Raw genomic sequence first — 24,902 nt, forward strand, 5'->3', positions numbered from 1 at the left:
TGTGATTCTGGGGACCCAAGCTTTGAGCCCCCCGCAGGTGTCACGCCGAGCTCTTTTCCTTAAGCCTCCGAACATGGCTTCTGCGTCTGGGGCAAGCTCGGTTCTCGTTCTTGAGCCAGTTTTCCCCGAGATCTCGCGAGATCCGCGAGCCAGGTTTCCCCCGAGTTCCCGCGAGACGACCCGCGAGACGACCAGTGAGCCGCAAGCAGCCCAACGGTCGGTATCTCCTCAGAGCTCCAACCGCCACCCCGGAGCCTCAGTGACCCGACGTCGCGGTCGCTCCCCAGAGCCAGCCTGACGCCGACCGACCCCGCCCTGGATCCTGGCAGCGATGGACGAGGACCTGGTGTTGGCGCTCTGGCTTCAGGAGGAGTGGCACTTGCTCTGGGAGCGCGGATGGGCGCGGGAGCCCCTGTCACTGGTGGCCGAGCCCTGGGAGTTGGCGGATCCCGTCCCCGATTTGCAGGCCCTGTTTGTGCAGTTCAGCGACCGGTTCCCCCGGGGGCAGCTGGAGGCCTCCGAGGTGCAGTGGTGCAAGAGAAGGACCCCACCCTCTTGCATGAAATGATACAGGCCTATTTATTTGTCACCAATAATGATAACGACCGGCAAGGGCGCTGCCCTGAGTTTTGTAAGCATGTGCATCGCATCGGTCGACTGACCCGAGCCAACCTAACGATATGCCCAACCTTCCGGGACCGCGCGGACGAGTACCGGCGACGCTGGTGGCTCCGCAACGGGCCCTGTCGGTTCGGAAAACCCTCCTACGGCTACGGTAAGCGTGCGACCAACGGCGCGCCCCCTGCTAACGGCGGTTGGGCGGAGCACCAGAACGCCCGCGGAGGCGCCCGCGCGAACATCAAGGAACCAGACAGCTACTCCGACAACGGCAAAGCAAAGACAAAAGCAGCAGCAGCAGCCACCAAAGCCTCACAGAGTTGTCCCATGTAGTGGGACACGACGTGTTCTAGGAGGAAAAAACAGTTCACCTTCATCCGGGAAGTTTACCACTTCGCAACCTAAGGTCTTTTAAGTCAAGATGACCCAACAAGTGCTGTAAGAGCGAATTCTAAAACTGCGGTGAAATGTGAACAGAATGGTTCACAGGAAAAAACTTACCTAGCCTCCCCCGCTGTTAACACCAATCACCAAAATGTTGGAAGCAACTGCCCTCCTAGAGCGTCAGTTGCCAATCAAAGGGCTTTCAGAAGAGTGAGTGGGTCTCCAACGGAAAGCACAGCACCTGGTGACATCAGTAAGAACTCCCACAGGAGGACCTAGTCTTCTAAGACAGCCCTAAGAAACCCTTTAAAGGCAATGGAAATGACATCTGTGACTGCCTCCCAGGTCGCGAGTGGGCCTGAAAATGAATTCCCAAGTAAACGACATAGGCATAGGTGGGAAGACAAGACTGTTTTGGACAATTTTCTCATCAAGAAAGAGAAAATACAAAGTGGCTGTCATGATCCAACGTGCAGTTTACATCCTGCGGCTGCAACGCACAATTCCGGCAGTTCAGCCAGCCAGAGCAAAACAGTTAATTGTCCTGTTTGTCAGAATGCAGTTTTGGAGTCTCAAATTCAGGAGCAGTGGGATTTGTGTCTTGAAGATAATAGCATCAAAGTCAAGAGAAGAAAAATCTTTGAAAAAAAATGCATCTCCCATACCACCAGTGTTACCTCACCAATGGAGTCATAGTCACTCAGAGAGTTCTGGTTAATACTAAGACTTGTAGGTTATAATCTAGTCCATGCAACCAATGCAAGTGTTCTATTCTACATATGCATATGACACTGTAACTTACAATATTTGTCTAAAGGTGCTATATTTGTATTCACTCTTGCCTTATGTATACTGTAGCCCAGTTCTGCATGCTTACATGCATAATTTCCAGGTACTTTTGTTCTTCCTTAAGGTTTTAAAATCTGTTAATCTTTTTAGTTACATACTTTCAAATTATTTAGTGAGTAAAATATTTGGTTGAATATTAATATTACACTCGTTCCCAGTACTGTTAATATTTATAGTGTCAGGCATATTGACCAAAAACACAATTTAGAGTAAAAAGTATGTTAGTTGTATTAGGGTACTCAAGGTATTTTTTTAATTTTTAAAATATTTCTTCCCAAATCTTAACAGGAAATATATTTTATATATTTTAAAGAATTTTATTTCTGTTTTACTTTGGTGGCAGCAGATTTTAGGTTAAAGTAGATATAGTAAAACAGATTTCTTTTGGAGTATTACTAGCCACTATAATTTTGTACGCCAGAGTTCAGTTTTCTCAAAATTTAGCAAAATGAGTGGCTAAAACTTGGTGCTAAGTAACTAATATATATAACAGCAGAGTTGCCTAGTTTATGTAACAGTGGAACATTATCTGAAAACAGTAGTATGACCCTTTAAGCCAAAGTTGAAACCATTATAATAAAGGGAATACCATTTGTTCATTTAAAGCTTTTTTAAAATTCTTCTTCATGTTATAGCAAAGGAACACATATACTTTTATCAATTTACTTTTGTTTCACGGCTGTTCCTCCAGCATATTAGCAAAATCCCAAGACTAGTTAACAATTGTCTTTTGTCTTAACTTTGGTGCAACATGACTTGTATATACATAAGATGCAGAGATCTTAAGTGTGAAGCTGGGTGAACACATCAGTTACCACAGAAAGTGCCTCTACCCAGCTAATACAACTCCTAAAAGTCGTCACCACTGGTTGGTTTGTTTTTGAACTTCATAAAGTAGTGCTTTGTTGATATGTGTAGCATAAGTTCATTCTTTTCCTTTCATTGCTCTGTAGTATATGTGCTAGTTTATACATTCATTCTGTTATTAATGGGCATTTGAATTCTTTCCAGTCAGAGCTGGTGATTATGAATAATGCTGCTAAGAACATCCTTGTCATTTTTCTTGGACATATACCCAGGATTGGAATGCCAGGTCACAGGGTGTGTTTATGGTTAGCCTTAGTAAATATTGCCAGTTTATGCTCCTTACCAGCAATGTATGAGAGTTTCAGTTGTCCAGCTGTTAACACTGTTATCAGCCCTTGGCTAAAATGCCCGTCTGGTTGAGAGTTCACAAGTTTTGGTATTTCTTAAGTGTGAAGTTGAAAAATAGTATTTAATAAATATAAATGACTTTTAAAAAAAATAAAAAACTTTTGTTTGTTGTGATCGTGAAGTAACTTTGTAGGAAGGAGGATACTAGAAACTGTGGGTTTTGGTGTTAAGGAAAGTTGAATTTGATTCCTAATCTTGGACTGATTATTTGTCCCCACTTTCAGCTACAAAATATAAGGCTATTATCATCTTGTGTCTTACACGTTTGATAATAATTACAAGAGGACTGAGCATTTGGGAAAACACCATTTCTCTCCAAATTGCTCTAACTGAAGGCAGGATGGCTTTGAATGACCAGATCAGCTTTCAATAGCTAATTTACATATACCTAGGGTTTTTGGAATTTGCCCTAAAACACCACGCTGGCCATGGCCTATTGGGAATATCAAAGTATGAGGCAATGTCTTCCAACAATAAGAGGTTAGAAGCTTTCAGGACTACTGCAAAATTTTTCAGGAACAAACTCACTTCTGACAAGTTTCTTCTGTGTCACTCCCACCCTTGTGTACAAATATGAACGATTACCTATTTTATGTGGTGATGAGAGAATCAAAAGACAACTTGAAAAAATACTGAAGATTTTGGAGCTTGTGAAATCTTTGAGAAAACTTGTCTCATGGACAGCTGTGTCCTAGTCATTACCGATTCCCAGGTAGGCCTGTAAAATCTGCTCTGAGATCCTGCTCTCAAATGCTCTCTGTGTTCCTTACCTTAGCTCCACCATAGACATAAAAGGGTATCAGTTCTCTTAGCCAGAACTCCAACTGTTAGGGTGGTTATGAAGGTTTTAAGGAAATAATGTGAGCAAAATTAGTTACCAGTGCCTCAATCAAATTGAGTAGCAATGACTGATTGATCTTTTCTTCCAGGCATTAAATTCTAAAGATTCTTGTTGAGCAAATTTTAAATTATAGTGGATATTTATAGTTTATTGTAAACGTACATATGTTACATCTGTGCTATTCTGATTTTATGGACATTTTGACAATGACACTTATTCCATTATCCTAAAAAGCAGTAGATACCCTCATTATGTCCCTATTCCTTACATCAACTCCAGACTTCATAGTTGAGGAATGGGCGTAGTCGCAATAGTGTGCACCTACCAGGTATGTGTAGTGGGAGGCCTTCAACAGAACATCAAATTCCACATAAGGAAAATTATTGCATGCAATAAGAAGTCCTTGGGAAGAGTGGCTCCATAATTTTCAGAGATTGCGTATTTCCGCAGCTTCATCAATGACCCGGGTTCTTTCCATTATTCTGTTTGAACATGATCATCTCTGTTTTGCCCCCAGACCAGCAGTTCTCAGGGTCCTGGATGGGCTGCAGTTTCAGGAGTCACTTCTAAGAACAAAATACCTTTTCCTTGTACCTTTTTAAGGCAAGGAGCCCTTTCTCAAAAGCTGCCAGCAAACATACCTCTTGTCTCTTTGGCCAGAACGGAATCACATGTAAAATCTTTATCCATTTTTTAAAAATTTTTGACCAAATGTGTTTAGTTATATGATCTTAAAAAAAGCAAATCAAGTGGAGAGATTAAAACTCCCTTGCCCAGTGCCTCCCAGTATCCAATTTTTCACACAGGCATAACACTATTTAAACTTAAAAAGTATCTCTAAAACTATATTTTTGATGATTACATTGAGTCTTTAAGTAATCTGCTTTTCCAGTATACTTATTGATTCATTAATTTGAGATAATACCTATTGCCACTCTATTCTGACACAAGATTTAATTATCTTATATCATCCCAGGCCCTTCCCTTATACCTCCAGCCAATATGATTCTTTTTTCCCTTTTTTATAAAATTACTCTCATGACTTTACTTGTTCATCATTATACTTCTTTTTGTAGAAACTTCACGCAACATCTCCCAAGGTTGATAATATTTTTTTCCCTTCTGATTTCCCTTCATTGTTTTCCAAGGCCATAGCTGCCTTTTGTGCTTTACCTATAGTTATAAGAGCAGAAAGCCAATCAATCAGGCTTTGTTTGTTATTCTTCTGCAGGTAGTGTTCACTGCAGTTATTATTGACTTTGCTTTTTTTGTATAGCTTTTGGGTTTTTCTGAAGTTTCTGTCTTATTTCTCCTACTGCTTGCCTTATTACATTCTCAAGTAGTCCTACCTTCTCAAAGTTAATATATCTACGAAATACCTTTTTTTAATTTTTCTTCTTTTTTCCTTTTTCTCTTTTTTTCTATATTCCTCCTGGAACCTGTTCTCTTGCTTTTGCCTAGACTGCTGCTCTCCAGGCCTGCTGCAAAGCTGTCATCCTGGGACTCCAGTCTTTCTCACCTTCCCTGTATCTGCCTTTCCTTGAATTCCATGTCTCCCGTGTTCCTAGTTACTTTCCTCATGTGGCTAAAGTAAATCCTCAAGCAGTGTCCTAAGAAAGTTTGGGAAGTAAACTTCCTTGGTTTCTGTAAATGTCTTTATTTCTTTTTCTCATTTATCTTTATTGTTGAAAGTATTACAGATGTCCCCTTTTTTTCCCCCTTGACCCCTTATACCCTGCACCCCTACCCCCTACCCTAGGCCTTCACCACACGATTGTCTGTGTCCATGGGCTATGCTCATCCAGATTAAGAGTCTGACTTGATATAAAATATATATATAAATTTGAAAAACCTTCAGAACTTTGAAAGCTCTTCTCCGCTTCCTTTTTAGTATCCAGTATAGCAGATGTGAAATTAATATTAGCCTGACTCTCATTCCTCTGTCTGTGACCTGATTTTACTCTCTGGAAGCCTTTAGAATCTTTCATTTACTTTGGCATTCTAAACTTTCACAGTAATTTTTCCAGGTGTAGACTTTTTTGTACTTCATGGTGCTCTCTACACTCCCCACTGGCCCTTTCAATATGAAATGACTCTTTTAGTATTTATTCTATAATTTCCTATTTATTTTCTCTGTATCTACTGTTAGCCTCCAGTTTCAGTGCTCTGTCTCTCATATTTTCATTTATCTCCTCTCTCTTTTTGCCTTTTTCTTGCCTTTTTCTTTTGTAGCTAGTAAAATTTCCTGAAGCTTACATTCCATTTGAAATTTATGTATTTTTACTAATATTTTTAACTGCTAAGAAACTAATTCTCTAACTTCCTGATTTTTCAAGGCTTATCTTGTAGAGATGATGTGTTCTTAAATCTCTGAGAGCACCACTTTTATGCTTGACTTTCTTGATTCCTGGTAGGCCTTTTTTTTTTCCCTTCTGATTTTTCTTTGCTTTTTTTCCTGCACTGTTGCAAACTTGCCTCATGCTGATTGAATGATCTGTTTCTGGAATTAGAAAATCTATCATCAGGCTTCACTGTAGAGTCTGTTGGCAGTAGCTGGAGGGCTCATAAGTGTCAGAATGTGAAAGACCTTATTAAGCAGTGCCACTCTTCAGGCTGGCATCCCCAGGGTTTCTGATTCAGTGCATCTGGGTAGGGCCTGAGAGTTAGCATTTCTAGCAAGCGCTCAGATGACAATGCTGCTGATCATTTAAGAGCCTCACTTTGAGAACAACTGTTCTACAGCTCTGCAAAAGAGAACTGCCCCTGCCTCAGTGGACCCCATCAGCTCTGTATTTTTAGAGTCCAGTTTCCTTCACTCTGCTTCCTCAGCCATCTGTCCTCTATCTTCTTTCCACTTTCCACAAAGTTGTTAAAATTTCTTCTATACTAATGGTCCACCACCCAAATCCTATGCTAAGGCTAATACTCCATTTTGTTGTTTTTTGTCTTTGTTTACTTGTTTGTTTGTTTTATTTTTTTACTAACACTTTAATAACTTGGGACAAAAGAGGTTATAAACATATGTGGTCAGTCTGCCTTGTTGAGCCAAAGTCATACTCTTCCTGTTTTGCAGTGCGTCAGTATGTCCCTAGCACCATGTGTGTTTGGGGGTTTCCTCTGTATCTATAGCTTTCACCACCAAACGTAATTTGAAGGTAAGTTTAAAAAAAAAAAAAAGGATTCTACTTGTAAAAATTTCATATTTCTGACAGTATACAAAAAGAGGTTACAGGGAATAGAAGGTATCTTTAAGTAACTCAAAAATAAAATGTGACATAAGTGGACTAGCTATTTACCAAGCCCAATTTCTCTTATTTCAGAAACCCAGAGAGTCTGCATATTATAGTTCTCGATGATGGGCTCTGAGTGGGAATGATGTATGTCGCCTCTAGGCTAATGTAGTTGAGAGGTAGATGGACCTTCTTGACCCTTTCGTTCCAAATCTGCCAACTTAGTGCAGAATGCTCGGAGGCCTTAGCAATGGCAGAGCCACAGATGGAAGAAAACTGGGTCTTTGAATGACTGACCTGAAGAAAGGGCTTTGATCAGGATCAATGTCATCAGACTGCTTGCTAGGGGCTAAGCCACTGACATCTTAGCATTTATGTTACAACAAGCCACTTTACCCTAATTAATACATGAAATGATGAGAAAGGCCCCTCTAGAGTCTATAAATGTGCTTGGGATAAATTAGCATTGCATTGGAATATTGTCTATTTGAACTTCTGTTTTATGAAAGCTACAGACCCACATAGAATTTCACCACAGGAATGAGTTAGATCATTTTTAATTGATGTACTGCTTAATATTTAGTCTTATAAATCTAAAAAAACAAATGTTCTTGCCTAATTTCCACTTTAATAAATAAAAAACTCATTCAATTATAATGAGTTGAATGAGATCATAGATATAAAAGTACTTTCTAAAAATAAAAATATCACCCAATGTCACATAATAATTTACTTAGAGAAAAGAGTGAATTAGAGAAATTCTAAATTTCTCTGTATATTAATTTGTTAACTATGTAAAATTCAGATTCTTCCTCAACAGAGAGTGAATTCAAGATTATGGGAGTTTTTAAATCAGCTTTTTCAGCCGAATTCCTAAATTAGCACCACTGCATCGCTATAAGAAATTTAGTTTTGTATTATTCAATTTTTAAAATATGAGAAGTTTTAATTAAACATCATCAGCGCTTTTAACCTTTGGAAATTTTGAGGTTCCAAGCACATTATATTATAAGTCATCTTAGATGATGGAGGACCCTAAAGGCCAAATGAGGCTAATCAGCATATTTCCATTTTGGTAATTGAACCATTGGCTTCCTTCCACAGGCCTAGACAGGCCTCTCACAAGTGAGTTGTTACCCTCCAGCCTAAGCTTCAATACTAAGATCTGCCAACAAAAAGACAAAGGATTCTGAGAGCCCTTCAGTTCTTCAGGAGATGTGGTATTCAATAGGTCATTTATAAACTCTCAGGTTTCTACATTTCACCTAACAAATATGTATTAAACACATATTATATATAGCATTCTAGGAAGTGGCCATGGGATGAGGGCAGGGAGTTTACATTTATTTGCTTGCAAAAAATTCAATTCTCAGTCCTAGGTTTATAAAATAAGTTTTCTATTTCTTGCACAACAAATCCTAAGCTATTCATGCCTTAAATCTGCACCAGGGGATTTGCAGAGGCCCCATAAAAGCTCATCCATTCAGATTGGGTCCACTTGTGATTATTTTGACAGGAGCTTCACTGGCATTTACTTAGCGCTCAATGGTGGAAGAGAGAAAAAATATGTGGTGAGCAAAAAAAATAATAATACTGTTAACAAAAATAGAAGGAAAAAAAGATTACCTACTTCTTAAAATGAAAAATATAAGGACTTTATTAATAGCTACATATAGAACAATTGGTGAATTAGTACAAATCAACAGTATTATGGCATTCAAGAAAGACTGGAAGAACTTCTGTGTGACAACCTGTTAGCTCAGTAGAAGTTGCTATCGATACTTAAAATGACTTAACACTACGTCTGAGTGAAGCCTGGGCTTCTATATTAATTGTGCACTAGTCATCCTCTACTTGAGTTTGAGCAATATTTATTAAATATTTACTTTGTTCCACTGAGATCATATACAATAGGCTTTGTCTTGTCCTTAAAAACCCTGATTTAAATGGAGAAATTAAAAAGTGACACAAAAAGGTAATTCACAACAACAGGCAACAAATGACACTCAAATGATACAACCAAGTCTACTGCAGTCCAGCAGAGGCAAAGGCCACTTGCAGTTTCAGCTTTCTCAAGACTTCTCAGAGAGATGACATTTCAGCTGAACCTCAAAGACAGAGGAGATCTCAAAAGGCAGTAAGAAGTAGAAAGTCTCTTTCAGGGAAACTATTTCAGAATGTGTCCATAGAAAGACAAGAAAGCCTAAAGAAATGTCAGAGCCACTAAGAAATCAATGTGACTTGAGTGTGAGAATCGTGAGTAGGAGAATGGGGAAGGCACTGTAACCTAGAGTCCTCCATATTCCCAGATAGTCTGGAGAGATTGAGCTTTCATGGCAGGCAGACTTGAGTCTCGTTTCTAGTCCTGCAACATCAAGCTACACGACTTTGGGCAACTGCTTAATCCTTCAGAACCTCCTTTCTTTATTTGTAAATTGTGGATAATAGACCTAAAATACTGACTGGCCTGTGAATCACTGACTATGAAAAGTAATCTACATAAAACTGCTGACAGGGTAACACTTCAACATGTTCGTACCTCCTTCACGTAGTACCTCCACTAGGTATTCACTTGAACAAGTAATGAAGTGGTATATATGCTTTCTAATCAAAGTCATGATCTGCTATTACCAGCTAAGAGAAATACTGAGGGCCAAGCAATCAGGTTCTTTGGGCAGTGGGGATTAAAAAAATATAAAAAATTTTGTATTAACTAAAAAATGTTTATGCATCTCAAAGCACATTTTAGACAACTTTCTCTCTCTCTCTCTCTCTCTCTCTCTCTCTATCTCTCTATTTCTATCTCTGTCTCTATCTCTCTCTCTCTCTCTCTCAAAAGAGGTGAGGCAAAAAAGCAAGAAATCCTATTCCCCCATTTGATAACCAAGCCTTAAGGATAAGAATTATATAATGTAATGAAAATTTCTTGTACAGAAACATTCATTATAAAAGCAGCTAACTAATTAGCTGCATAACTTTCTGGATTTCAAATTTTTCATCAATAAAATGAAATAAATACTTTTGCCCTCCCTGGGTGTCATGACTGTTATGAGAACTAAAATACATTACGTAGGTGAAAATGCCTTGAAAAGTTTCACACACTGTACTGAAAACCCACCTGGCAAACTGAGTCATCATCTGTGATCCTGAAGATTCACTCAGGGCCATTCTATGCAGCCGGGTGCTCACAGTCTTCAGACTACTCCCAGCAATTTGTCTAGACATGCAAGCTCATAATCCTTTCTTGCATGTCAGAGTAGCTCCAGGCATATGTCTTTGCAACAGACATTGAATCTTTTTCACATCTTTCTTTCTTATTAAAGTTATTTGGCACTATCAAAAGATTGTAAGATATCATTTGCAAGTTTATTTAGCCAGTGAGATCACTGGAAAGCTGGGTGGTATAAGGGGCAGTGCATAGGCTTTAGAATTGGCCAGGTGATTTTTTTTACTTCTGTTTTACCAACACTTATCAGCTAAGTGTCATCAAGTAATTGAACCTCTCTGAGGACTTTTGTGTAAAGTGGGATGATGTGTTTCTTACGACCTGTAAAATCTAGCACCTCATAAGTGCCAAATGTTCTTTTTCTTCCCTCTTCCTGAGTATATAAACTGAGAATTCAGTTCCACTTTACAGCTGCAAAGTATTGTTTTTAATGTTAATTTATATGCCCCAGGGTGCTGCAAATAATGTCACCCGCTGATGTATTAGGGCTGAGGAGGAAGAAGAAAGAAGAAGAGAAGACAGCTCACTACAAACACATTACTAGAGTAACTGCAAATTGGGCTCGGTCGTTCAGGACCTTAATCTTGTATATTTTTATGTAATCTCAGTGCTATGTATGCCTCCTTGCATCTAATACAAAATGAAAAGAATAAAACTCAGAACCCATAACTTATTACAAAGCTATAGTAATCAAAACAGTATGGCATCCGCATAAAAACAGACACAGATCAATGGGACAGAACAGTCCAAAAATACACCCATGCATATATGGTCAATTAATTTACAACAAAGGAGCCAAGAATATACAATGGGTAAAGGACAGTCTCTTTGATAAATGTTGGAAAAACTGGACCACTATCTAATACCATACAAAAATTAACTCAAAATAGATTAAAGACTTGAATGTAAAACCTGAAACCATAAAACTCTTAGAAGGAAACATAGGTGATAAACTTCTTGACATTGGTCTTGATGATTTTTTAGATTTTACAACAAAAGCAAAGGCTTCAAAAGCAAAAATAAACAAGTGGAATTCCATCAAACAAAAAAGCTTCTTCAAAGCACAGGAAGACAACAGCAAAATGGAAAGGCAGCCAACTGAATGGGAGAAAATATTTGCAAGTCATATCTCTGATAAGGGGTTAATATTCAAAATACAAAAGGCACTCATATAACTCAATTGCAAAAAAATATGATTGAAAATGGGTAGAGGATCTGAAGAAACATTTTTTTTTTCTAAAAACAACATACAGATGGCCAACAGGTACATAAAAAGATGCTCAACATCACTGATCATCAAGGAAATACAAATCAAAACCACAATGAGATATCGCCACACACCTGTTAGAATGATTATTATAAAAAAGACAAAAAAGACAAGTGCTGGTGAGGATGTGGAGAGTAGGGAATCCTTGTGCACTCTTGGTGAGAATGCAAACTAGGGCAGCCACTGTAAAAAATAGTATGGATATTCCTAAAATTATTAAAAATATAACTACCATATAATCTAGAAGTTTCACTCTGGGCATTTATCTGAAAACTGTAAAAACACTAACTTGAAAAGATATATGCATTCACATGTTCACTGAAACATTATTTACAATAGACATGAATAAAGAAAATGTGAGAATATTATTCAGCCGTAAAAAGAAGAAAACCTTGCCATTTGCAACAACATGGATGGGCCTTGAGGGCATTACGCTAAGTAAAATAAGTCAGAAAGTGAAAGACAAGTACCTTGTGATCTCAGTTATACGTGGAATCTGAAAAATAAAAATTAGAAAAAATTCAAGCTTATAGATACAGAGAACAGATTGGTGGTTGCCAGATGTGGGGGAGAGTTGGTTGCTGGGCAAAATGAATGAAGGCATCATAAGGAACAAACTTTCAGTTATAAAATAAATAAGTCATGGGGATATAATGTGCAGCATGGCAACTATAGTTAATACTGTATTTATGGATGGTGATGGCTGTTAACTAGACATTATAGAGACAATTTAACAATATATACAAATATTGAATCATCATGTTGTGCACCCAAAACTAATACAATATTGTATGTCAAGTATACCTCAATAAAAAAATACCCACAGCTGTTGCTGACAATATTATATCACCTTTTATTTTTATTTCACTAACCATGCCTAAGTTGGATGAAGTAAATGTATCTGACATCTAAGTAGGTACCTCTGCTGAATTTTGCAATGAATTTATAAATAGGTTGAGCATGAATTTCAATAGTGTTCCATGTACTTTTGCCCTTTCTTCACTGTTTTAGAATTAAGGTTAACTTACCTCATGAATAATGAAGTAATGTCAGGAAAAAAGTACTTTGCCTTTTAGATGATTAAGGTTAAATATCTGGCTCATTCTCACAAAAATGACATCACCTTGTCAAATATAAAAAGTTAAAATTGCTTACACAATAAAGCACCATCTAGTGTCTTTCCCAATAAGCTAATTAGATTTCTCCACTGACCAAGTTTTAACCAAACTGTACCCTATCATCATTATTAAAATGATATTTTGTCATTATATTTATATATAAAGTAAAATTCACAATATATTACATATCAAAGAATAACCCTTTATTTATATATTAGGTATAATACACATAATACTTTTTAAGCTACAATAAAAATATCATAAATTTAACCAGTCTATGGAATCTTACTTCACTGTGATGACCAAGTCACAGCGGTCTAAGCCCCTAGCCTGTTGGATGCCGTGTTTGACCAATTTCATTCTTTCAAAATCAATTGTTGTTTAAGTTTGAAAGTGGAAATCCTTTTCTCTTATTTAAAATTAAAATGAACTACTGATGGTCACCATAATATTTTGGAGTGATGGAGAGTTTACCCCTGGAGACCACTGAGATGTTCCTTAAACCAGTCTTGCAATGAGCTCCTTAGCCAGCATCTGGCTCAGAGCCCTTACTCCATCCTTCAGCAGAACTCCCCTGGCTACCCCAGACAATCTTTTATCTGACATCACTACCTTTCCCAAGGTTGTAGTTATTAAATCATAAACAAAACCAAGTCAGTAATTTCACAAAACAGTCAACATTATGCTGAGATAATTCTAGACCTATTCCTTTTTCTGAAGTCTTTCTCCTCCTGGCTTCTAATCAAACTTTTCAAGTCCTTCCTGCAACCTTCTCCATCCCAGTGCTACATTGCCTGAAAAGAATGGCACCAAGATCACCACAATCACAGCTCCACAAGAAGGAAATGATATACAGAATCGGAGACACAAAACTAAATTTAAGGGAAAATATCCCAGTTATAAAAATACAGCCACAAAAATGCAGAATAACCATTTTTTCATTACTTTACAGAATACTCAAGTTTTTTTAGGCTGAATCATCAGTGTTTGAAGTATTTCATTGGGTTCAGGTCTTCCACAAGAATAAGAGGTGGAAACTTGGTTTTTATTTGCCTAAATAAAAGGGTTTTCCCAAGGGTTAGTTTCTTCCCCCAGATCAGTGGGTCAATCCTCTGCAAAGTGTCCATCTTGGAAGAAATAGCTTATAATGTTTTAAATAATTGCGCAGTTGTTGTTGTTTTAGCTTTAAAAAAGTGGCAGATACAGATTCTCTCTTCACTTCCTGCTGAGTGCCAGCCACTGTGTGCTAAAAACACATGGCAGGCCTCATGCTAACCACAGAGCAAAGCCCTAGAGTAAATACACAAAAGGTAAAGAGAAAGAAATAGAAGTGTACCACTGAAGAGAGTCATCAAGCTACAAAGGCAGAGAGCAAGAAAAGAAGAAAGGAACCGAGAAACTACAAAAAGAGCCAGAAAACAATCACAAAGTGTCAATAAATACATACCTATCAATAATTATTTTAAATGTAAACGGACTAAATTTTCCAATAATAAAACATACAGTGACTGAATGGATAAAAAAGAAGAAAAAAAAAGACCCATCTATATGCTGCCAACAAGAGACTCACTTTAGATGTAAGAAAAAAACGAAGACACTAAGACCCACAAATGTTAAGTGACTTTTCCTACACAACACCATCCCACAGCTGGAAATATAAAAGCTATAACTTTCACTCCATTTTTCAAACCCAGTAAGTCTCTATCTCTTTAGTGATCAAACACATAAGCCCTTAAGAATGGTTGACAAGGAAATTATTAGAAACTAAATTTTATTTGCTTTATCCCTGCATTGAAAATCCATCTCTCTCCTTTTCTGTTTGAAGCTCTCTTGTTTATGCTTCAAATATTCTCTTCTCTCTGAAACCTCCACCGAGGACCTCACACCGACTGTGTTAAGTGTGTGCCTGTTCCAATGATAGCATTTATGTTGCTGTGAGTCACATGTGAACTCAGTGAACACAGAGAGCTTACATTGTTTGCTTTTAAATCTCCAGTTTACCACAGTGCCTGGCATAGTGTCGGGTATACTGTCAAATGGTAAAGAAGAAATAATGAGAGGATAAATATGTGATGAGAGCATCTTTATGATGGCAGAGGAACTGGCTACTTGAATGTCTTTCAAAATACTATGTTCGACATTCTAGACACATGCATGTATTTATTTGTGAATAAAGAACATGGGTTTATTCCTCATTTCCCCCAAAAACAATAGCAAAAGTTGAGAAGACTGGTCATGAAAGTTAATTAAATGTTTAAAAGCAGCAAAATTCACAGAACTAGGTGACTTTTGAACAAGGGATAAATATTGTAGGATGGATGAAGGAGAAATAGCGCTCCAAGTTGTTGTTTATTTGCTCCTGAGAACCTGGTTTTAATTCTAGTTCTTTTAAATGGGTTAGGATTGACATGGGATGTTTGCCTTCACACAATTTGGCTCTAGGTTCTAGAACCTTATCACTGTAACCTCTACTTTTTTCTTTCAAACTCTAGACCAACCTCTGGTGGTTCTTTCTCACTGTGAGATTAATAATATAACTTTTCTGCCCGGCCGGTGTGGCTCAGTGGTGCCTTGACCAGGAATCGAACCCCGACCTCCTGGTTCATGGGTCTACACTCAACCACACCAGCGGGAGCCACACCAGCCAGGCTCTGGGTTACGTTTTCGAGCAGAGAGGTGAGGAAGGGATAAATGTTAGTGTTCATGGCCACTGACACTTTTACTCTCCTCTTTTCTGAAGCCACATTGATCTGGGCAGAGCTTCTTCTGAATTCAGTTATAAGTTTCACATATGGCAACTAAGTCTCCTTCTCCCAAGTAGAGCCCACACCTGGGAAAGTTACATAAGACTGAATATCTGAGGGAGAAAAATTCAGTCAGGCTCTCTGCTAGTGCAGAGGCAGCTACTAAGGAAAGTGGTAAATTCTGAGACTATTCAGGGGAAACGGAAAAGAATACTACTCTGCCCCTCTGGGTCATGCAAGCTGATTTAGCAAAAGAAAAGGTTTTTCTAGATGGCCCAGACCATCTGCAGTTCCGTCAGAGCCCCAGCTAAAGTGGAACTTGGCCTTGCACTGATATTTTTGTTTCTGTAAACCTGGAAATATATTTCCCTCTGGCTCTTCCCGGGAAGAAGATGTAATAGAACCAAGCTGTGTGGACTCGTTCCCAGTCCCTTCTTTTAATAGCAAAGTAAAACCCCAACCCCTTACAGACCTTTGTTTCCAATGTCTTACTATTCTAAACTACAGTTAACATATTTATTTTAAACTTTGCTTGCAACTTTAATTATTTTGTGGGAATTGATTCCTGGAAGTTGAGTTGCATTGTTAAAAAATATAAACTAAGCATGATTTACATTTTTAATAAAAACACCAAATTACCCTCCAAAAAGTTGCACAGAGGTATCGGATATATATTTTTATCACTACAAAATGGGTTCTCTTTGCTGTCATATCCTGATAAATATTGGGCAGCACCTTAAAAGAAACAAAACTTTGCCAGAAAAAAATGATCGCGTTTTGTTAGTTCTATACGTATCTTTGATTACTTTTACACTTTCTACTCATTTATTCTTTCTATTGGGAATTGCCAGTTCATGCTGATAATCTATTTTTCCTATTAGGGTTTTTGTTTCCTTTATCTTCTTTTTAATGATTATTTATTTTTCATAATAGTTTCTTTGTTTCTCCTTGTTGATTTAGAGTTTGTCATTTGCCTGTTACTATTACTTATGGAGTAACATCTTTCTTATGCATGGAAATTCTGCCATCAGCCTATCTTCCAACTATGATTGACTCTCAAATCCATTTATACTTCCATTTCTAACACCTGACTGCTTCAATAGCACAAGATTATACTGGCAAAGTTAAAATATTGTCTAGATACAGTGGTCCTTCAAATCACCTTCTCTCTCTCCTTTCTTCTTGCAATTTGATGCCATCTAACTCAAAATCCAGGTCCCACTTGTGTGCAAAGCTCTAGGCCTTGGGAGGCAGATGCGGATGGAATCTGGTGAGCAAAAGCTCATTACCTTTCCACATCCTGCTTTTATTTTTTCTTTCCTATCTATCGAAGTCCACATTCTGTTTCTTCTCGCAGGTCTGTTGAAGATAAAGCTCCATTGTGGCACCAGGCATTTCTAACAAACACCCTGAGGGTATTTTGCCTGTGAGACTAAATAATTGAGTGCTTGGCTCAGAAGGATTGCAATGTGAATACCGACGGACTTTGCAGCCACAGTGAGCACATCCTAGTCTAAGACACCAGGCAGCTGCATCCAACTTGAAGGCACTGAGTTTTTCTGCAACCGGGTGTGGAGACTGCAGGGCCGCTGAAGAAGCAGCTTGAGTGCTGAGGGTGCCAAGTCGCTTATTAAATTTGCTCTTGGCCCCTCGGGTTTTCTGTTCCTTACTTTAATTTTATTTGGTTTTGCAGACACAAACAAATGGTAATATCTCAAATACCAAGCTCTCCAAATTTCCAGCTTTTAAAATTAGTTTTACAAAACAATAGGATCTCCTCCCACTGATACCCTAGGAACTACCCTCAAACTGAGGACCTGATACAATATTCAATATTAAGCTTGTACAACAGAGATATTGTGCTAATGCTTTTGAGCACATTTGGGTCAGCTTGCTCTGAACATGGAGACAATATGGATCTGAGATGTAAAAGTGACAAAGGAGAAATGCCAGGAGAAAGATCAATGTACCAGTCCAAGAAGAGATTCACAATAAAAAGGTTTCCAGCCAGTGGTAATTCCCCTTTCATTCAACATCACTAATCCATTGTCATTTCTATGTTTGTCGATGTTTATATAACTAGACTGATATAAATAATTCAAAGCAATATTATCTTGATGTGCAGATGGATTTTCTTCTGAAGGCACCACGTGGGTGGTATGGTCGTTGAGGCACTACTGTCTTAATTAGAGAATGTTTTCATGTGGTATTTCTTGTGCATTTTGGGGGGGTTGGTTGGTTGGTTTTAGCAGAATTCTCTAAGGCTCAGTATGTGAAGGGCTGGACAAGGCTCTCTCAGAGTCAAAATCAGTTTAGAAGTAATTCCAGTGCAGGAAGTGAAAATAGATATCCTTATATTTTTCAGGAAAAGCAGGGCACGTTCTTCAGGAAGGAACGTTCACTCAGTCCCTACTCGGGGGAGGAGTGAGGGAATCAGTGCAAGCTGGAGGAGAGAAGGGGAAGGGAGAGCCAGGACAAGGCAGAGGCAAGGTGACCAGGTGACCGTGAAAAAGGGTGAAGGCGAGGGACCTCTGGCCCACACTCCCAAGGGGAGACCCTTTCATCCAAGACTGGCCCTTTGGAGAATTGCTCTCCCCTTCATTCTGTGATGACCTTGGAGCCTCTGGAGAGGACTCTGCTCAGACTGGTGCTTGCCTGTGAGAACCAGGTTTGCCCTGGCCTCAGAGCATGAATGAGCAATAAGCCCATCTGTAACACAGCTGCCCTCAGAATGTGACATGGTGTCTTTGCAATTGTCATCAGAGATGCCCCTCACTCAGTCCCTGGTCAAAAGTTCCCTAAGAATCCAAGAGAGGTCGGCAGCCTGGCCTGGTTTACCCGCGGTCCACCCTGCAGGGGATGGAGGTGCAGCGCTCTGCACAGCTCCTGCGAGAATGCATCCTGCGCATTCCCTCCCCTTGAGCCAATTGCTGCAGGCAGCATGCTGCCCTTCAATGAAGCGGGCTGCAACCCTAACCGTCCCCGGGGGGCAGTGGGGAGCAGGAAGCTGCGGAGGAAAGGACACGGGGTACAGATTGCACTGGGAGGGGGAGCCAAGCCTCCCTGGGATGTCAGCTGTGCTGACCTTTGCCTCTCCCTTCACCCTGTGCTGCTCCTGTTCGGCTTGGCCCCTTTTATGCAGGAGTGGATGCTGTGTGGTGTGAGCTAAACCTCCAGCAGCCAGCACATAGCGCCCCAGCACCCAGGAGAAGTCTTAGAGGGAAAGAGAGAGAGGAGTTAGCTGCTCTTTAGTCACCTCCCTGTTCTCGCATGAAAAGCTCAGATCAGCACAGCCACAGAGAACTCCTTCCCCGAGCAGCCCAATAAGCCGGAGGTCGCAGGAATGGACTCTCTCCCTCTGGGCCTGTCTGGCCACCAGCCCCTGGGAAGGGCAGTCGGCCTGGACTGTCCATTTGGGGGAAACAAATGCACCTCATCTCGTGTCTGAGGACAGACAACCCACGCAGGGAGGGCGAGGTGCTTTTCCAAACCCCTATCTCAGTGGGCAGGGCTGCTCTGGGGCCAGGCTGCTTAAGTGCTGCATCAGGTCCCTGCTTTCAGGAAAAAGGCGAGATAAAAATCTCAGTCCCGAAAGTGTGAAAGCTTATAACAGCTCATCTTGGGACTTGTTTCAGGCAGGACCCACCCTGGCTTCTGGCATGTTTGTGGGGACAGATGAGGGTGCTTACGGGAGAACGCACTGGGTTTCCCTGTTTTCCTGCCAGCAGCAGTTCTCAGAATGTTAGATTTCCATTCTTTTGAGGAGGAAACATGTCCTTTTGGCAAAAGGAACATCACCGAGCACCGTCCACCTTGCACATGCACACAACACGGGTCCATCCCCATCACCACCATCATCACCCAAAACAGCCAAGGGACTGGTAATGAGAAAAAGATAAACGTCCTATACATTTTTTAAAAATGAAACAAGCTACATAAATTATTCATTTTTATGCCCCCCCCAATATGGATGTGATTATATTTTAAACATTATTACTTCCCCCATCAAATAATCAATTTCCCCCACGAAGCTCTTTGCGATGAGCTCAGCAGAAGGAAACCTCTGCTCTGAGCCGCCCCTGCCTTTGGGACCAGCCCTGCCCACGGGCTGTGCTGAGCCCAAGACGTTCCTGGTGGCGCCTGAGTAGCCGACCACCCAGGGGACAAGAAAAAGAACCTGAGCCACAAACCCATCTGTCAGGGTCACTGTCACGCTGGGTGGCTGATCTGTTCACCCCGTCTCTGACAGCCTGAGGTGGCTGAGGGACATTGGGTAGCTGAATTCAAATCTTTTCTAAAAGCATCAGGGGCTGAAATGCATTTATCTTAATCAATGCTCAAGCTTAATGTGCAGACATGGTTAGCCCTGTAGAAAGGGCGTTTTCTTTTCTTCCTGGCTCTTTGCTATGAAACAGAAAAATCATTTTCAGAAGCCAAAAGGAGGTCATTAAAAAGCAAATAGTCTGCTTAAAGCCTTTATTTTCTGTGCCCAACCACATGGCGCTGTCCTTCCTGCAGTGTCCTTGGCCGGAGGATCACCTGAGAGCCCTCCAGGAGAGAATGCTGACTCAGAGCTCTGCAGTCCTTGCCTTCACTGCGGGTTCTCTCTTCCCTCATGAATCTTCCTCCCTCATTTGCTCCATCAGATGATGTCAGATGACTCAGAGCCAGCCAAAGATGGGTGCCTGTCCCATCTCCTGTCTCCTGTAATCCCAAAGAAGTTAAAAAATATGCACACGAACCTCTAGAAGGCAGATGGCAGTGGGAATATCAAGTGATACAGATGGATGATTCTTGAGCCCAGGACAGGCCCAGCCCCTTCTCTGAGTCCAGTGCAATGAGAAGGCACGTGGCTCCAGCATCTCCACTCAAGGGAGAGAACAGCATGTGTCAGCTCTGCAGAAGTCCTGGAGCTAAAGGGCTGAAGGGCTGCTCTGCAGTGCTATCCTCCAGGGGAGGGAATTTTTCCTTCCCTCCTGCAGGGGACGTACATCAGAGCCAGCAAACACGGGGCCAGGGATGAGATGAGGTGTGCCAGCTGGTCAGAGGTGGGGCGAGCAAGCGGCCCCAGCAGGGCTGTGCAATAAGTCAGCAGTCTTCCCTGTATCCAGGCAGCGGCATCTGTGAACCTGAGCTGTGGCTATTTAGGTTATTGTTTCACTGTCCCACGTGGAAATAATCCCTTCAGCAAGTTTTCTTTTTAAAATTTTAGAACTCAAGCAAGCACTATCCCAATCCCTTTTATAGAGGTGGAGACAAAGACACAGGAGAATAATCAGTGTCGAGGGGACAGGAGGACAGTTTTCTAGATCTAGCTCTGCCACCAGCTTTTCACAAAATCAACGGGAACCACATCACCTTTCTGAGTCTTAATTCTGAGGCAAATGTTAATGGTTGCCAAGAGCCATCTCTTTCTCTCCACGTGCTTCTTGCTGGCAGAACCCCAATTTTGGTGGCTGGACAGCCTCCCCTGAATTCAAAGATGACAACTTCCCAGGCCCAGGGGATGAATATCAATGATGGTACATCCATTACCCTCACTGGGATGAGTATAAACATGGATATGTTAAGTGACCTGGCAAATAAGCTCTAAGACTGCAGCAGGCCTCTGAAGATATTCTCCTCACTTGTTAGAAGGGACACAGATGGGGACTTGCCCTTCCCTGAATATGGATCTTCTCTATGAGGGTGTAAATAATATTTGGAGCTGTGGCAGCCATACTGCGACCATGAGGCAAAATGCCATTCATCAAAGATGGCAGAGTAGGAAAATGGAAAACACCTGAGTGCCTGAGCACATGGTTATGCCACTGAATTAGCCCTGGAAAAAGAAAATAATTAACTTCTTATCGTTAAGCCACTGTTAGTCATGTACTCTGAAACATGCAGTTAAAATAATCCTCTGAACCCACCCCCTTGCTTCCCTCCCTTCAATCACCTGCCCGTTCTAACTGCTGTGTCCTTCCCATCCTGCCTTCTCCTGCCCCCACCAGCTGGGCCGCAAGGACGACGGGAAGGAAGGAGGAAATATGTCAATCAGCCCATGTGCCTGCTATGTCCTCACTCTGCGCTGGTCAAAAGGTGCAGGAAAAAGCCGTGCAATATTAAAAGCTTTGGAAAGCAAGGCAAAATTGAATATGTGCTATATTACGTTAAAAAAAAAAAAAAGTTGTAAGGAACATAAAACTTCATTGAAAGGAAATTAGAGCGCCATTCAGAATAAACAGGAGCCGTTATTGGGTACATTGACCTGAAGGTCCAGCAGGGAAGATGTGGGAGGGAGAGCTTTGCACCAGCAACCACCATGAGCAGCGCCCCGACCTGGTGTGGACCGGCCTGAGGACGAGGAGAATGGTGTTGCAGCAAGAAAGTCTTCCAGGGAAAATAGTCCCCCCCGTGTCCTACTCAAGGGTATGTTTCTACCCAGAGAACACAAAGGCTGGACTCCGTCTTTATCAGAATGACAGGATTACAAAGCAGCTGGAACTGAAGTGTCTGGCTTCTAATTCTTATATTCCTCACTGAGCTTGGAATAAAAGGAGCCAATGTGGGTTTAGAAGTTGTTTTTGAAACCAGTCTAGATCTCAGGGGCTCAAAATGACTCTTCCAGTGCTTACTTTCCTTAGTGGCAGTCTCTGTCACCTGCTGAGAACAGGTGTTCCGGACCAGACACATTTGTGGCCCCCTTCTCAGATCAGAGAGTATATTAGTTTGCAACTCCTGCATGGCAGATTTCCTAACTTAGAAGCATAAAACAACCTGTATTATCTAATGGTTTCTGTATGTCAAGAATCTGGGTATGTCTCAGCTGGATCCAGCTCGGGATCTCACAGGCTGCAAGGTGTCGCCCAGGGGAGTTCTCATCGGGAAGCCCACCTGGAGCAGCGGCCACTCTCCTGCTCAGAGGGTGATTTGCAGCACCCAGTTCCTTGTAGCTGCCAGGTTCATGGCATCTTGCGTCTTCTAAGCCAGCATGGGGAGAGAGACTGATATGAATCTTCTAGCAAGCCAGGCACTTACAGAAAGTAACTTACCCATGCATCACTTCTGCCAGATTCTGTTGGTTAGGAGCAAGTCACAGGTCTCACCCAAGCATAAGAAGAGGGGCTCACACAGAAGCAGGAATGCCAGGAGGCAGGGATCTTGGGGACCACCACAGAGTTGACCCACCACGGGATCTAATCTGATAATGCTGATGAGTTAAAATGGCTGTGTTTCCAATCCTCCTGGAACATAGATTATTCTAACCCTCAGCCAGCCCTTTTTCATTAGCCTAGGCGGTTGGGTATAGGATGTGCCAAAGAATGTCAACAACATGAGTTTGAGCAGAATCAGGGACTCAGTGTGAACCTGGACTCTAATAGATCAAAGGGTGGAGTGTAACTAGTTCCCCCAAATTGGCTTATACAAAGTGTTAAATGGGGAGCCATAACTCCTTGGTACCAGTATAAGGTAGGTTTGCTAATTAATTAATAGATAAATAGGAGACCATACCCATGATCCCAGGGCTATGGTCCCCTTCAAGTGGAAAGTTTCTGCTCCAAATATTGAAAGAATGCAGTGCTATTTTACTAAGAAACATGAAAAATCAGCCATTAAGCAGAAATCAGTAATTTAACAGATAATTATATTTAATTGGTTTCATCTGACAGATAAAATCTACCTAAAAGATGGGATCTTAGCAGACATGAGATCTTGAGGACCAAGAAGGATGTGGAGACTAAGTATTGGGGGTGGGGTGGGACCTCCACCACCGCTCTGGATGTTGGGAGGGGTGGCTGCTTGGGAATTGGTCACTTACAAAGGCCACACCACGCTGGGTGCCACTGGAGACAGAGCAAGGGGCCAGAGAAAATGGAGCAACTGCAGGTTCTAAACCAATAGTTCGGGAGACAAAGTCAGTGTTGTCCAATGTTTTCCCCTTATTGGGGAATCTCCACATACAAAGAAAATGGATAGAAGGGGTCTTCACCTGAGGTCAGCACTGTCCTATTGGAGGAATTCAAGCACCATACTCCCCTTTCACTCCAACATTGAGGAAGGGAGATGCAAAGATCTTTCCCTTTAGGCCATATTTGGACATTTTTAGAGTTATAGCAAAGCTAAAGCCATGATTTGTGCCATAATTAGTTTATATTCTTAACTCCCTGGATTGTCCTCTCTCTATGCACCCCCAGCTGGAACGTTCTGCTAAACCAGGGGCTTCCCTACTTGGGTGGGTTTTCTACCAAGTAAGAAGCTAACAGTGGGCCACTTCTATTGGCCCTGGGCCAGATTACAGAAAGAAAGCAGTTCCTTTGGTAGCATTTTACTTGGGCTTAGATTCCCTTCCCTGTTGTCCCCATAAACTGAGACAAAACAAGCTGAGGATCTGGGGAAAATGACCCAGTCTCCCCAGCCTACTTAGCAGCCATAAGGGAGTCTGAATCCCAAAGTGAGCCGTGCTCACTTCCCTCTGCCTACCCTCCTCATGACACTGGCACTATAGCAGAAACCAAGAGAACCATCTTCAGACCAAAATCACATCTTACTGTGGATGTAGCAGTGCTGTTTTCCCAGGTATTCCCGGCTCTTCTCCCAGGCACACAGAGAATAGCATTCTTTCACCCTTTTAGGCTGGGAGTGGACATGTGGCTGAATTTGAAATATGAGAGTCACTTCTATTAAAACATGTGAGATCCAGAGCAGAATTTGCCATGCTCCCTCCCCTGGGTCCCTGAGCTGCTCCAGTGAACGGAGCCCTATGATCTGCAGTGGGCCTGCAGCATTAACAAGAAATAAGCCCTCATTGTTTGCCACTGACCTTTCTTTGTGTTTGTTTGCTTTTTATTTTCACAGCAAAACGCTACTTGTCCTGACAGCTGCAGACCGCTCCGCCTCTGGTCTCTAAGATTACACAAACAGTGGCAGAGTCTGCACAGGAGCTGTGATCCTGGGCTTAAATTTTTCATCCAAAACTTGGAACACTCTAAGTGTCACCCCATGAAAAATAGGCCTTTGGGCAATTTGTTGAGCACTGCAGGCTTCCAGGAGCAATAACCAAAATGACTAGGGTGAAAAATGTATCCCTACTTATGGATTGCTTACTGGAAAATTCCCCCAGGTTTTTATTTTTTGAGCTAATATGTTAGACAATACCTGTTTAGGGATGAAAAAAGTTATATTAAAAATAGGAGAAAGACCTATATGAGAAAAAGGACACATAGAAAGATCTGTGAATAGTCCCTGAGATGACAGCTCTTGAATGGGAATATTACTCAGAGACTTTTCACTGCGAACTAGGTAATGACAAGAGAAACCTTCTTTTTCTGAGTGGGAATGGGTGCTTGCAAAGGAAAAAGGAAAATGGTGCTTCAGCTTTGTGTCTGTTTATTTGTAACAGTCCAATTTATAGCTGACACGAAAAATAA

The 24,902-nt window shown here is 41.1% G+C and overlaps 2 pseudogenes across 2 annotated transcripts; both read left to right on the forward strand.

Annotated features, from left to right (window-relative positions):
- The first annotated feature begins 331 nt into the window (after positions 1–331).
- Positions 332–951, forward strand: LOC308556332 (DNA-dependent metalloprotease SPRTN pseudogene; annotated as a pseudogene). The gene has a single exon. The product of its transcript is annotated as a DNA-dependent metalloprotease SPRTN pseudogene (transcript).
- Positions 952–1,039: 88 nt separating this feature from the next.
- Positions 1,040–1,698, forward strand: LOC308556333 (DNA-dependent metalloprotease SPRTN pseudogene; annotated as a pseudogene). The gene is made up of 2 exons: positions 1,040–1,051; positions 1,096–1,698. The product of its transcript is annotated as a DNA-dependent metalloprotease SPRTN pseudogene (transcript).
- The last annotated feature ends 23,204 nt before the right edge of the window (positions 1,699–24,902 follow it).

The sequence above is a fragment of the Miniopterus schreibersii genome (genome assembly GCF_964146895.1).
Source record: "Miniopterus schreibersii genome assembly, chromosome: 4".
NCBI lineage: Eukaryota > Metazoa > Chordata > Mammalia > Chiroptera > Miniopteridae > Miniopterus > Miniopterus schreibersii.